This window comes from Parus major, chromosome 12 (assembly GCF_001522545.3).
Source record: "Parus major isolate Abel chromosome 12, Parus_major1.1, whole genome shotgun sequence".
Lineage (NCBI taxonomy): Eukaryota > Metazoa > Chordata > Aves > Passeriformes > Paridae > Parus > Parus major.
The window spans coordinates 7,163,326-7,178,610 of NC_031781.1; the positions used below are offsets into that span (position 1 = coordinate 7,163,326).

General features: G+C 36.6%; 1 protein-coding gene across 5 annotated transcripts in view; it reads left to right on the plus strand.

Annotated features, from left to right (window-relative positions):
- Window positions 1-15,285, plus strand: part of CACNA2D3 (calcium voltage-gated channel auxiliary subunit alpha2delta 3) — a 385,680-nt gene that overhangs the window by 221,691 nt on the left and 148,704 nt on the right. The gene's annotated exons all lie outside the window — the stretch shown is intronic.

Below are 15,285 nucleotides of genomic sequence, written 5' to 3' on the forward strand. Positions count from 1 at the left end.
TCCACTGGCTGCTGCAAGTGCTGTGATACTGTAATTTCCAGCTTCTGTTTTTCTGCTGTCCTTTAGAAAACTGTGCACAGTCCAGATTGGGATTTTATGGTCTGCTGCCCCCTTGGACAGTTTTTTCTATTTTGATGGAGAAAACCTTTGAAAATGCCTGCAATCTAGAAAGCATATAGTTGGTACATGGCAATGATGCTATTGCAGTAAGTGAAGAATTGATAGGGGTCATTGCTCCCTTGATAACAGATGGAAATAACACAAACTTGCACAGGGCAGAGGAGAAGCAAATAGCCCAAACTGCATATAACAGATCAGAAGTTTTCACTGGTATGTTAATGTAGAGCTCAAGTTTTACATTGCATGTTTGATGTTTTGAAGGAGTAAGAGGGTAGAATGTTAGTATTTATCAGCTGGTGATGGGGAGCCTTATCCTTATCCTGCTCATAAAAGGAGGGAGAACCGAATTTTCCAGTGGCTCCCTGAAATACATGGACAGGAGCCTGTTTAAAAGGTTTTTGTGATAATAAAATAATAGTAGGAGATTTTTCAAAACGAATATTCTTGCGATTGGATGCAAAGCAGTTTTGGCTAATTCTTTAAGCTGTAAATTGGTCACCAGGTAAATACTGTCAATGAAGCAAGCAGTGTTTTGTCACATTGGGAAGGTGGGATGAAGAAGTGAAAGGGGTTTGCAGAGTAGTAGGAAGTGTTGTAGGCTGGAAAGGCAGGTAATTTTCAACATTTGTGGGTTTGATTCATGCTGGTATGTACTAAGCCTTTAGTCAGCTTTCAAATTATGTTTCTATTTTTTTTTCCATACTTCAAACTGTTTCTTCTGTAAAGTTACAAAAAAAGAGGAAAAATAGTGCCTCTATCTTTCATGTGACTTTTACATACTTTTTTCGAATTTTTTTTTATTCATATTACTTACAGGTTTTACTTGAATAGTTATTAAATATTTACATATGTTGTTTGCTTAAAAGGCATTATTCAGAAATTAAGAACCCTTTATAATAGATGTCATTAAAAAATCGTGGCTCACTAATCCAAAATGAAGATATATCTAAAAAGATACTGCTACATTGCTGCAGTCAATGGAAGATTACCCAATGTTCACATATTAATGTCCACTGTAAATTCAATTAATTAGCAAGTAATTTGGAGAGAAATGCAATTACTGTCCATTAATTGCTCTTGATTGTGAAGCATACACTAAATACAAAACCAAGTGCAGTTGATTCAGTTTTAACTTTCTTTTTATTTTGCTTTTGACATTGTTTCTGTTTTATGTCAGGATGCAGCTGTGATCCTGAAAAGGCTTAAGGATGTGCTTAGCTTTGTGCACTGGGAATATTCTGAGAGTCTTCTGTGAAAAGCATTTTAATGACCTTGTCTGTTTACTTGTGTTTGAGTTTGCCACTTCCATAAGTAATTTAACTAAGACCTGATGCCTTTTAACCTTGCTGTCCTCATGAATTGCCCAAATTATATTTGAGCTCAGGGTGCCTAGAAATAAAATCTAGTACCACATGCTCATGATGGAAGGATAGTGATAGAGGAAACCATTTGAATCCTCCACATAATTTTTAGAAATAATATTGTGGTATTAAACCTTTAGGACGAGATAGTGTGTCAGGAGACTGTGAATTTCTCATTGGCTCATGTATCACTAGCATGATGATGGCACTGGAAGATGTATCCCCTCAGGATGCAGAGATTGCATCAAAAAGCGATGCAGGATCTGGGATCTTTTTTCACCAGCTGCCCAGCATATGGAGTACCTGAGGCCAACTTAAGGCTTTTCTCTGCTTGTTCTTTGCAGGGAAAAATAAAATCAGGAAGAAGATGTGACATTTCTGTCTAACTAGAAGAGTAGGTGAAAAACCAGGCACATAACAGGCATATACAGCTCAGTGTGCCTGAAAGTGTGCCTGGAAAACTTCCTTGATTAACAGACAAGGAAGGAGTGGGTGGAGAATTTGGGTTTGTACAGTGTGTTTGTGAAAAAAAATGCAGGAGATTTGCCTATATCTGTGCAAAATCTCAGGACCCAGGTTTGTGAATTCTGGTATAAAGACAATGTCCCACTGTCTCTGAAGCAAGCAGCACTGTTGTCAATATTTGGAATAATGATTTGATACATGTAGTTTCCAGCTAGAAAAGAAGTTTCTATTTTGCAGAAATCTTCCCAACATTCTTTGTCTTTAATGATCTGTTTCCTGCAAAAAATTCTGTGGATATCTATCTATATATTTATCTAAGTTTATTTGGGAGCCTAATACCACAACCTGTAGATTTTTAGAGAAATTTCTCATTCAAGTTTCCCTGTAATACTTTGTGACTCCAATCCATCTTGTAAATTCAAATAAAAATTTGTCAGGAGAGTTTGTGATGAGGAGCTTTGATCATTAAAAACTTTACACTATCCCCTTTATATGTTCTGCTCCTTGGCTTCACCCAAATGTTGTTTTTTGCGAATTTTGTGGATTACAAACACTCTGTAAATGAAATCTGCTCCATGCTTAAAACACAGAGTATTTGAACAAATAAAAGGCATTAAAGATCTCGGATTAGAAATGAGATCTTCTGAATTCTATTCCTGCCTTGTTTTCGGGGCAACACACTGCTTAGAGCCTTTGAGCTTTTGCATATCTTGGCTTTCTTTTAAATGAAGGGATGAATAAACCCACCAAATTTGCACATTTTTTGCAGCTCTGTCTGTATAAGTTCATTTTATTTAACTTCTTGGTACCCCAGTTGAATGGGCAACATCTGGGGTGTCTGACCTGTTGCAAATGAAGTGGTACATGCAGGCAATGTCAGTGGAGCCAAAGTTTTGCATGGGGGTTTTAATATACTATGGAAATGCATAAATAGTTGGCTGTAGAGTTTAGATTAGTGGCCCATTTGATTCTGAGATCTCTACAGCTACCAGAGACAAAAATCACCATAAAAAATAACAAAAATAAACCTGACACTGAATGGATAAACCTGAACAAAATGTCTTTGATTGGAGCATTTGGGATAGCTGCCAGGCTGGACTTTGAGATGTTTATAATGGGATATGTGTTGATTGAGGAGAGGAGCATGAAAGGTGCAGTTTTAGCACCCCCAACCTATGCCAAAGTATGCAAGAAGGTGGGGACTGCTGTTTGGACAGGGGACAGATCAATTAAATCTTTTAGGACAGGATGCTTTAAAATGCATGTTTGTAAGTTAAGACATAACCTAAACATTTTATTCACAGGAGATTCTGAAGTTTTATCCAGCTGGTGAGTTCTTGGTGGGGAATCAGCATTGGAACAGACTCTCCCAGGTCTTCAGCAACTCATTTATTTTCAACCTTGTAGCTTTTGAATTGATTGAGCATTTAAAATTCTTTCCCCCCTGCTAATTAGAGACCATAAGGAGATGTAGTGATGTAGGTTTTCTTTCAGTTTCAGATCAGACACAGTTTAACTTTGATTTATTCAAACACATTTTGAATCCTGTTACTGGAATAAATAAATCCTGACAAAATGTCATGGTTGAATTGTAATCTTAACTAGAAATACAGCTTTAACCTACTGATTCTCAAACTCCTAAAAAATAAATCAAAGGTTAAAAAGGGCTTATTATTTAAAGAAAGAGATAGACACTGGCAAAGGAAAAACCAAGAGTAGATACATTATTTCCTCTAGCCCTTAGAGATAAACAATTCACATATTTCTCTAGTTTTCTCAAACAGTGAAACCTTGACTGAAAATCAGCTGTTACCCTGTTTGTAAAGTGGCTCTGGAGTCAGTAAATTCAAGCCTGTTGGTAAACTAAAGTGTTGGTCAATGGCTATTTTCATATGGAAATAATCTGTAGTATTCTAGCTGGGAGAAATGGTGTGGAATAGCAGTGGTGATTTTAATCCTGAACAAATAAAGTAAAATTTGACATAAAATATTTGACATGAAATGTACAGGAGAAAAATTGCTTGCTTTATTTTATAATTTAAACCCTGATTATCTGGCTTTGGGTTATCTTTTGGAAACTGAATTTCTTTTTTTAAGAACCGTAATTTTGACTGTGAATTTTATTCCTAAAAAACTTTAGGACATTTATGTAGTTTTCTAATGTGAGACATATTGTTTTGTTGTAGTTTTCCTATTTAGAGGTTTGTTTTTTTGTGAAGTTTTGCATTGTGCCACCCAGGTCAGTACAGCAAGCAGTTAAGCAGATAAATAATTCTCGTGAGTACTCAGGGGCAGAAATATCATGAGTGCCAACAGAGAGTTACCTCAGTGGGAAAAAAAGGGCCTTAGCAAGGTGAGACAATAGAGCTTGTACAAAAACAGATGAAGAAAACATCTGTCCTGATAAATGTAAATCCAGGTACAGCAATTGCAATTTTTTGTCAGTAAAATTAGAACTTATCATTTTAGTAGAATGGTCTGGAGAGAAACAAAGTTTTAAAGCAATTGAACGGTCTGCTTTGAGATCCTGGAAATAAATATGAGGAATGGGTGAAAAGTCAATTGAATTAAAGTTTTCTTTTTAAGAGTTTGGAAGAAAATGCCACATATTCATGCAGTCAGATAGTAAGCTCAATTCTGCTTTATTAGACAGCTTAAAGGATAAAGTAGCCCTATAAAATTCAATGGAAATAAAATTTACCAGATAAATTATTATTGCTGAAAAAAAATTTCAGTAAGAAAATAACATGAGTCCATGACTGCTTGCTTAAAATAGCTGTCAAAACAATAGAACACACAATATTTTGAATTTTTTTGGTAGCAAATTCACATATAGTTTCACTGGTCAGTACTTAGTACCAGTATCTAGGCATAGGTCAGACTACAGTTCAAACACTGAAGTATTTTCTCTTTCACTATTTTCATTTGCTTAAATCCTTTCAAGTGGAACCATATTTTTTATTTTTCTCTGAAGAATATTGGCATCTTAATTTTAAAATAATGATTATCTAAAAAACCCATTAGTTATTATTTTGGTTTCATTTACCATGCATGAAAGTGGATCAGTGTTAGCATGAAGTAAGCCAGAAATAGCACCAACTACTTAAATTATATTTCTCTCTTGTAGTGTCTCACTGGTTAATGTTCATACCCACATGCTGCTCTGATAGTCACAAATGTTCCTGGTAGACATAAATTCTGTTTTCATGCCATTCTTTGTTTCTGTGATGTTTAGTAATAATGTGTATTCATATAAAAAGACAGCCCCAAATGGGAAAATTTGCTCTTCATTTTCTGAGTCACTGTGAATAGGATATTAGACAGACCTGTGCAGACACTTTCTGTACATTACCATTTCACTAAAATGAACAGATTTTAGGCCTTTGAATCCCAGATTCCTGCATTATTCTTTATTGTCTGGTATCAGTTTTCTGAGTGGTGTAAAATTCAACCAGTATCTCCTGAGGCAAAATGTCAATGAATTCACCTATCCAATTATTGAGCCTTCTATAAATTTGTTATTACATTTTCATTATATAGGTAATAGTAAAATGCCTTGGGCATCCTTGCATAAAATAGCTAAACCAATATTAAGTTGCCAGCAGAACAGAAAACTCTTTTCCTATCTGTGTGTGTTTGAGGGACCTGCTTTCTCAAAGTCTCCATAATAATGTGTCTCTTCTATTTTGTTTTTATGGAGGTCATTGGTTCTGGACAATTTCAGGCAGATGGTGGAACAAGAGTTTCTAAAGTAAAATGCTCTATTGCAAACCTCTTTTGAATTAAGGTCAGGGCAGCTTCAACACTTTTGTAAGTGGAGTAATCCTGATGAGACTCTCAAATAGACATTGTTCAAATTATTGGGATTGAAAGATTCGACCTTCATATTGAAGTTAATGTAGAAATCATATTCTGTATTGTCCTGTACTGTTGAACTGAGCCAAGATGCTTTTCTGTGTGGAATATGTTGCCACAACCCGTGAGTGGTAGCAGGAAGGGGAACATCTGAAAGAAATGTTTGCAGTCTCTGGCTAGCTGCCCATGCAGAAAGCTTTCTTTGCCTGGGCTCAGCTGTGGCTGCAGGGAAGCTGGGGGAGCTGGTGCAGCTCCCACGGCAGTGATGTGTATGGCAAACACAGGAATACACCCTGCAGGGAAAGGGAAGAGATCCTTTTCAGTACACAAGCTTGAAGTGTACTGGCATCATGTGAGTTTTCTCCTGATTCAACATCAGCCAGCAAACTGTCAGCCTTGTCCTAATCTCCCTGTGACAGGGGCGCAGATAATCAATATCAGTGGCTGGCTGAGGAGAGAGTTGAGACTGACTGAGACTAATGGCTCCATGTGCACAATCACAACAAATAAAGGAAAGTACTTTAGTAGTCCATGTGCAGCCCCCTGCAGTACTGACATTTTTGGGATGTTTAGAGGCCTCTTGTACACCTCTTGTCTAAAGAATGCATTGAATTTTGTTTTACACTTATATGCTTTATCTATTTCTGGTGATGCTTTCAGAAAAATACGACTTGAGACTTGCTGTAATGGGAAATTATTATTATCATCTTAGAAAATGTCTGACAGTGAGCAACTGCACTGAAAAATGGTGAGAGTTAAGAACAGGAACACTGTAGGAGAAGGCATTTTTCAGAGAGAGCTCTTCAGTAGCTTTCCAGGAAAAAAAGGGATTTGGAAAGGACATGCAGATTGGTGTGTGGCCTGTATTTGCAGTAAGAGTCACCTGTATATGGTGGGTGCTTCATGTCCACTCTAAAATGCATCATCAGGGCCATTGGGTTGATCTGAAAACGAAATCTGCAGTGTCAAAGTTGGCAGCTATAACTGAGAGATGACAGTGTCTGTGTGCTGTTCAAAATAAATGCACTGTTATTTGAAAGTTGTATTTATTCTTCTGTGATATTCCTGTACTTGACTAAGCTTTGTAGGTGTTCTGGTTCAGCAAAACACTGGGCTTCTATCTCATTTATTGGATTTCAACATGGTGGAGCTTAAATAGATAAAAAGTTTTATTAAAGTGAATAATCTTCAAGTATTTTTTTTTTTTTTTACTTTGAATAAATAAATAAAAATTAGTTGTCAAGAAAAATCTGAGAAAACAAATTCTGATTTCAGTGACTGTAATGGTGACAGAATTGTGTCCTTCACATCAACAGTATGGCTGATGTCAGAGTAAATGTTACGAGGACTGAATAATAAAGGTGCTTTTCTATCCCTGGCCTCTTTTCATTCCTCTGTTCCTCCTTCTTCCAGGGAACATATGGAGGATTTACAAATACATGTTGTATCTTTGTAGCACAGAGAGCACCACAGCCTAAGCATGGTGATATTGAAAAGTGTCTGTTAGTAAGAATTTGAATTTTTTTGGAATTTCACATGCAGGTATCCTTATCCTCATACCTTCCAAGGAGATTAAACTGATAAGATCAGAATTGTACTCTGAGTTAGGTTTCCATGCATGGTTTAATTCAAGAATAGCTGTTGTTTTCAGCTCAGATATCTTTATTTCAGATCAGTGTTTAAATATAGCAGTCCTTAAATGCTGTGTGTGATGCTGACAGGGAAAGTACAGACACCAAATGTTTTTCCTGTGGAGGGAAAGGCAGTGGCCAACCCGAAGGAATTGTGGAGTTGGACACAAGAACAGGAAAGGCATGATGGACAGATTGGCAAGCAATTTTAGTGGAGCTGCATTTGTTTCCTTGCTCTGGCATCAGCCAGGGTTCCTGGAGTTTCATTGCCCCCAGCTGGCCACTCCTGTTCCTCTGGTACCCACCTGCATTTCTTGTCTCCCTGGGCCAGGGTGAAGGATCCATCCTGGGGACCCACCCTCCCTCTGTGCCAGCTGGCCCTACTGCAGAGCCCCTGGCACTGCTGGACCTTCAGATTCAGCTGGGCAGAGTTTTAATAATTCCATATGTTCAGTGCTGTCTGGCTTAATTAACCTAATTCTACCTTTGATTGAATAATCCCCTTTTTCTCTTTTGACTGTCTCATTAAAGGGTTGAATAAAATCTCTGTCTATTTGCTGCACACTAGTTTTTCCTTTCCTGAGGCATGCTTTTTAGAGAAAGCTTGCATGCCCAAATGTTCTGTTCTTTTTTGTGTTTTAGTGTTTGCTTGTTGCTCTCATTTTATATGAAGTCATGTGTAGATATATATATCTGAGATATAGATATATATATATATCTGAGATATAGATATATATATATATATAAATAAAACATTGAGAATAAGATATCATTTGAAACTCATATCTTGACTTCCTAATCTTTTCTCTTATTGCATTTGGTTTGTGTCTCAGTTGGGCACTGTGTCCCTGTGTTGCCTGACATTCACAATGTTTATTCTTTTCATTCACACTAAGAGCTCTCAATGTCTCATTTTCAGTGCAGTTTGCAATTTTTACAACTCTGCCCTTTACAGTTCTCAGAAGTACTGTCTTCCTTCTGCAGTAAGCTATTTTATTCTTTAATCCTGTCTTTGTCCTGTTTTCCAACTTTCATTCTTGTCTTCTTGGCGCTGAGGGCATTACTCTGTTCTTTTGTCCTTACATCCCTACTCCAAGAGTTTCTACTCTACTTTTTCTGCAGCATTAAGCAACTGCATTGAAAATTATAGAATGATTAGAGAGATTTTAGATATTTAAAATGATTCCATGTGTTACAAATGTTCTAGACTTTGGAACTGCTGATTTGATTTTAGATCTTGTAAATGGGCTTTGTGGTGGAGGCAGTAAAATGTCAGAAAAGGGGGCTTTAGATTCAGTTTTATTCTCCAGAAGATTGCTTGAAGGAAAAATAAGTACAGTGATGTAGCATCTCAGGAAGATTTTTAAGAAATCAGTCTCTCAGCGTCAAAAATCTTCCTGCAAAATGAATTATTTTTATCCTTTAAATTTGGAGTTCCCCATTTTTCACCACTAACTTAATTTTCCTGTTTTTCCTAATGCCAAGTGCAAGTTCAGTGTAAGTGTGCTGGTGCTCATTGTCCTCATTTTGGTTCTCAGGTCTCCCTCTTCCCATGTTGCTCTAAAAGGAGGAGGAAGCCTTTTGTTTAGGCTACATGCTTTAAGAATGAAGAGTGTTTACAGAGTATTCATCTGTTTTTTCTTCTCCATGATACATATGGTGACATCACTGCATACTTTTAGATGGTTTGGACAATGCAGAAGCAGCAGTGAAAATGGAGACAGCAAACAGAGCATGTTTTTATAATTAACTACAGGACTTAGAGCATAGATTGTGAGTCATGTCAGAGAAAAAACCTGACTTAGTTCTCAACTCAGAGGATGGACCTCTCTAGGCTTTGTTTCATATTTAATGTCCACAGTAATTCAGGACTTCATTCTTTGTTCTCTCAAGTATCAAGTATTTCTTTCTTTACAAACACCTCAACTGCTGTTGTTGATGTTTAACAAGCAAATATTGGAACATGGATGAATTCAAATTGACAGGTGAAACTCCTCAGTGTTTGTTAACATTCTGAGAGGGTTACCCACAGTACCTGGAGTCACCCACAGATAAATTCCTTAAATGAGCTGTCCAGGATGCAGTCAGGGAAGAATGATTAAGGAAACATGTTTTTTTAATTTAACTAAGACTAACATGTTACTAATGTCTGTAGCCTTAAAATCAGTAACTGCAGTAAAAGCAGTAAAATGCATTTTGCTGTTGGATGACATTCTCAGTTTAGTGTTTTTAAAATTACCTAGGATAGCTAATGGTTAGTAAAAAATCCCAGTTCTTGTGTACGTGCAGCTTTCCTCCTTTATCACAGACTTTTCTGCAGTACACACCAAGTCCAGATAAAGCTTTTTTCAATTTAATATTTTAATATATAATTTTAATATATGAATTTCATATTTTCATATATATTTCATATTGCAATTTTCATATATGTTCCAGGGGGCATGGAATGACTTCCAGCTTCAGTCATTTGACAAACTTTTAAGGATTCTCTTCATCTAAATCCTCAATCAGATTATTGAATTGTACGTGCTACTGGCCAGATATTTCCCTGCTCTTCCAAATTCTCTTCCTAACATGACAATAATAAATCCACTTTGAGAACACATCTGTCTGAGAAGTGCTTTCACTTCATGTTCATTTCAGCAGGCTTGGAGTCCTTAGAAGGAAACAGCATCACTGAGCACGTAATATGCTGTGCGTTATTTTTGTCAGGCTCAGTGGGAAGCTCTCATGGATGTTCTGCTGCCTGTGAGCCCAGGATTGGTGAGGATGGCCATGCTTCTCCTAAAAGTATTTAGAGAATTTAATCAGGATATCTTTCTCCTCCTCTTTTCATGTTCAAAAGACACTTGTTTTGAAAGGAAATAAGATTGGTTAAACAGAATCACTGTTGTTGATGTTAGCTGTTTCTTTCCACATTATTTTGTTGTATATGATTGTGAATTAATTGCTTAATCAGTTTTGCTAATGTCTTTTCAGGTAGTAAAATCTAGCAGGTGATTCTACAGATTTTTTCCTTGGTTTTGAAAATATTTAAGAATAAGTTCCCCGTTTCTTGTCCTTGGCATTTCCTTTGCTACCCACAGATCTTAAAAAATATTCACTAATATTTTAAAGACGATTTGATTAGTTTCTCCAACACTACATGGGAAATTTTATCAGACTTCATTGATTGAAATGCATATTATTTACCTACCATTTTTTCCAAATATGATCTCAGCTCCTAATTCCATGGTTATAAATGCTTGTGTCATAGTAACTACTCAAATTAAACTGTCTGGTGAAGGCTGAAATAAATAAACCTTTGACTGACTGAACTTTCTCTACAGTTGGGTTCTGTACAATTCTTGTTAGGATTTGCTTGCACACACATTTTGCTATGGCTTGGGCCTCACATGTTCTTGCTGAACAAAGCAAATGTTTTTTGACTGTAAAAATTTGAATTTAGATTATGGTCCTAGATCCAAGATGTCCTCTGGCCAAGTATTCCTGATTAGGAAAGAGAAACTTTGCGTTGGCCCCAATTATTCCAAGGTATATGAATATATTCAACTGGCACGGCTGTTCAGGTCAGCTGGGTTACAGTCATGGTTTATAAAACATTTAAAAATGTGGCCTATGAATCACAGCATCCTAGAGTATTTCAGCATACAGTTAACTCTTACAGAACAGAGTTCTTAACACTATTTAGTGTTTTAAAGATGATGCCTGGTATCCTCAGCTTCATGTGGAAGTGAGTGAACAGCCTGTGTAGATTAAGGCAAAAAAAACAAAAAAGTAATAGTTGCTTTTCAGTTTCCACAAGTCTGTGTGAATTCTTTTCAAGTATCATTTTCCATCCTGCTGCCTCAAAGATCATGCTTATTGTCACACTGTACATGTTTGGAGAGCAGGAGATGGAGTACAGAATACTTTCTGTATCTTTCTCAAGTAGGGTTGTTTTGAAAAATCAGCTGTCCTTTCTGTCTTGGGAATTCTACTCTTTAATGTGATTCCTCTGAATTTACCTGTTTTGCAGAAGAAAATCAGAATTTTTCCAAGATTTGGCAAATTGGGAGAAATAAATCATGAGGTCAAAAGACCATGTACTTATGTATAGCCTGTAAATGATGCTGCAAATTTTGGTGACCTGGTTAAATTCAAGGGTTAAACAAAGTGCTGTACACTGTTTCTGTCTTTAGACATTTGTTCTGTATCCATGGACTTATTTTAATGTAAATAGTCACCTCGACAGCTGTGTCCCCTTAAGCACATTTTATTTAGCAGCTGGGTTATACACGTCACTTGGCAGCCATGGATTTTCAATTTTTCTCCGTGCCAAGGGGGCAGCTGGAATAATTTGAGTGCTCATTAATTTGGGAGAAATATGAGCTGCAAGTCAGACAACATGATTCTTCTGTATGGTGTTGTACAAGGATAAGCGGATCAGGGTAGAAGCAATTTGCCCTGTCCCAAGGGGGTCTTCGTTTTTTAATAAGCTGGTTATGAAAATTCTATTTCTTTGCAGTTTAAAGAGTCTAATTAGAGCCTGTAATTTCTCTCATATAACTGGAGTGGATGAAGGTTAACATTAGGCCTCCAGAGTCTTTTCACATTCATTTACAGACTTAAATCAAGTAATAGTTTGTAGCTAATTAGAATGGTGTATTAAATATTTAGTTTGACTTCATTTAACTGTGAGAACACATGGATGCTGTAGGGCTACAAGAATTATAAAGAAGAAGTACATTAAATTTTTAATCAAAGATAAACTTAAAGGCATAGCAGTTTTAATACTGACTGGTGTACTGTGACAGTCTGAGCAGCAATTGCCTTCAGTTGGTTAAAATGTCGAGATAAAGGAATTTCATGTCTATTTTATGCTCTTGCTGTAGCACTTTGAAGGTTCAAACAATTCATGGGTATATATACATAATGTCTGAAAGATTAAATATTTTTTGGCATAGCAGACAGTTTTTGTGTAAAATCTCATTCATTTTTCTATCCACTAATTCAGCCCTTTGAGAAAGATTTTCTTAAAGAAGTTGTAGTGTTTCTAGTCACAGGAAGTCCAACAATAAACACACATTCCTGCCAGAGTTTGCCAAACAGTGTGTCTGCTGTTCCATCAGAGCAGCATCTGCATTTCCAGCTTCTTCTGCTTTGGCTGATTTTGTATTTCAATGAACAAGTAAAGTAATCCTAAAATTCTACGCACAAACTGTCCTGCTCTTGTAAGCCTTCAGCTTTATTCTCAGGCACATGCTGTGATTCCTGGGGCTGTCCTGTGCAGGCTCAGGGCTTGGACTCTGGTAATCCTTGTGCATCCCTTCCAACTCACATTCTATGATTCTGTCACATCTACAATTCACAAAATTCTTTGCATTCTCTCTGAGTAGACCTCAAACAGTTTTCTGTACTACTTTATGAAAATCTTCCTGTCACAAGTTGGATTCTTAGAACCTGAATGTTTTGCCACTGATCTCAGTATAAAAGCTATCAGAAAATTCAGCTGTACAGAACCAAACATAGCCTTACAAAGTGGAGATCAGCACCACATTGACTTTTACCTAAAACGTTTGGTTCAAAGCACAGGCCAGGGGGATTTACATCCCCTTGTAGTAAAGGAAATCTTGCTCAATTCAAGCCTGAATGAAAAAAGACAGATATCCTGAGCCATGAAATACAGAATCTCATTTCAAAACAATTCTGTGAAGCTTCCACAAATGGATCATATTTTATTAAACTGGACATTTTAGTAGTGCCTCTTGGTCAGAGCAAGAATGGCTACAGATTGAATTTCCCTGGCTTTATTTTATTGATTTTTTTTTGTGTGTGAAATTTATTCTACAAAGCAATTTTGTTGATTAAATATAGACCATCCAACTATTGCTAGACACCTGCATGATACAAAATGACATTGCACAGATGTAGCTGTGATGTACCAGAGAGCCCAGAAGCACCTTACACCTTTTATAATTATCCTTCTACAGTCTGATGTCTACCAAACAAAAATGACATCCTGTAAACTTTTATCTGGTGAAATTTTTCATGCCTTTTTACCACTTTGCAGGTCCCATATTTATTTCCAGTGTGTGCTAATTCCCCTGACTATGAGTATCTTGGTACTATTGCCTGTTTGCTTGTGTGTTAATGCCATTTAAGTTTAGACTGGATCCTCAGCTTCTCATCTTCCCAAGCTTTCCCACAGTTTCAGTGAGCTGATTTCTTGTCCTATAAATGGAGTACAGCTCCCCTTTTCTTGTCTCATGGATCACTCATATCAGTGATTGATCTGGATAGCAGGGAAATAAATCTCTTGTTCATTTGTGGAAAAAGCTGAGTAGCTTTTGGAATACCAGAAGTGGTCAAATACTTCAAATTGAAAAGGGAAGAATCCTGATAAAGTGAAGAGGTGAAAAAATAATTGCGGCAAAATAAAGAAGAAATATGCTGTATATTTGAAAGAGAAAAAAAAATAAAGACAAAAGGCATCTGTAACCTCAAAACAGTCAAACCTTTCTGAGTGTCAGCTTCTTCAGGCCTCAGATTCTTGGCTCATGATCTGTAGCTTTAATCTCACGTTTCCTCTCCAGCATTTTTTGGATGCTAGAAAGTCCATTAGAGATTGGTAGAAAATCAGTGATAAAACTTCTAAATATCACCTTATTTTCTTACACTGCTTTCCCAGTTGCCAATTTTTATAAAATGGTTTATGACTGCAATAATCCCCTCAAAATCAGCTGTTATGGGAGATAATAGTCGGTTGTCAGAGCATTAACCACCCTTGACTTCACTTTGGGCCATTATGTAACAAAAGAATGAACTGGTGGTAAAGTTGCCAGGTGTATTACATTATATGATGAATTATAGAGACTCTGTAGTGGGGATTAGTGTCCAAAAGAGACTAGTGGAGATTGCAAAACCCATTATCTGATAGGACTGCAGGCTGGACAAAATCCCAAGGGTGAAAGGCCAGTGCTTTATCCATTATGTCATCCTCTAATCTGTGTCTGCACCATGCACGGTGAAGCACACTGTAAGTGAGTTACCATTGTTCTGTGTTACATCCTGGAACTGTGTAATAGCCAGAAGTGGAGACATTGGCAGTATTTGGTTACTTAGAATTTAGTCTGATTTTGATCTTTTCTCATGGATTCCTGCAAAAAAATTAGTTGATACACAAGAAAGTTGAGGAGAGTAGTAGCAGAAATTGTATGAGCCTGTTTTTTCCACAGGAGCTTCAGTTAGGTCCAAGAAAGTTGGTGATGTCACAACTTCTGCTCTAATCCCTTCCCCTTCTCTCCATTCAGACAAATTAATTTGTTTAGGCTGCTATTTTGCATTTAAGGAAGAAAATGTATGTTCTACATTTCAGCAAATCCTCCAGGATTTTGAAGAATGTCATTATGTATAGCTGAATTATGCTTGAGTAGCTCATTTAGGCTTTACTTGGTAATGGTTTGTAATGACTGACCTGGAATCTTGCAAATCAAGAATGGAATTACTAAAAATTTCTCTTGCTTTTCAAATGATAGCACAGAATTGGTTCCTTTCCTCCAATAAATCTATTTAATTTTATTTTGAAATAGTAACATTGTTATGATAGAAAACTGATATCAGGCAACATTTGAAAGTTTAAAAAGCAAGTTAAAATTTTCTTCTCCCTCCTATATGCCATGTAATTGAAGTCATTGTACCATGGTTGGATGTACTAGTTAAATTATATAAAAAGCAGAATAAATAAAGATCTTTTAAACTCAGGAAAATAGTTCTAAACTAGTTCATCAGTAATAATTTGTAGTACTTACACACTATTAGAAGGTGCTGTATAAAGATTTTATTCGCACTATAATCTGAAATATTTATAACAC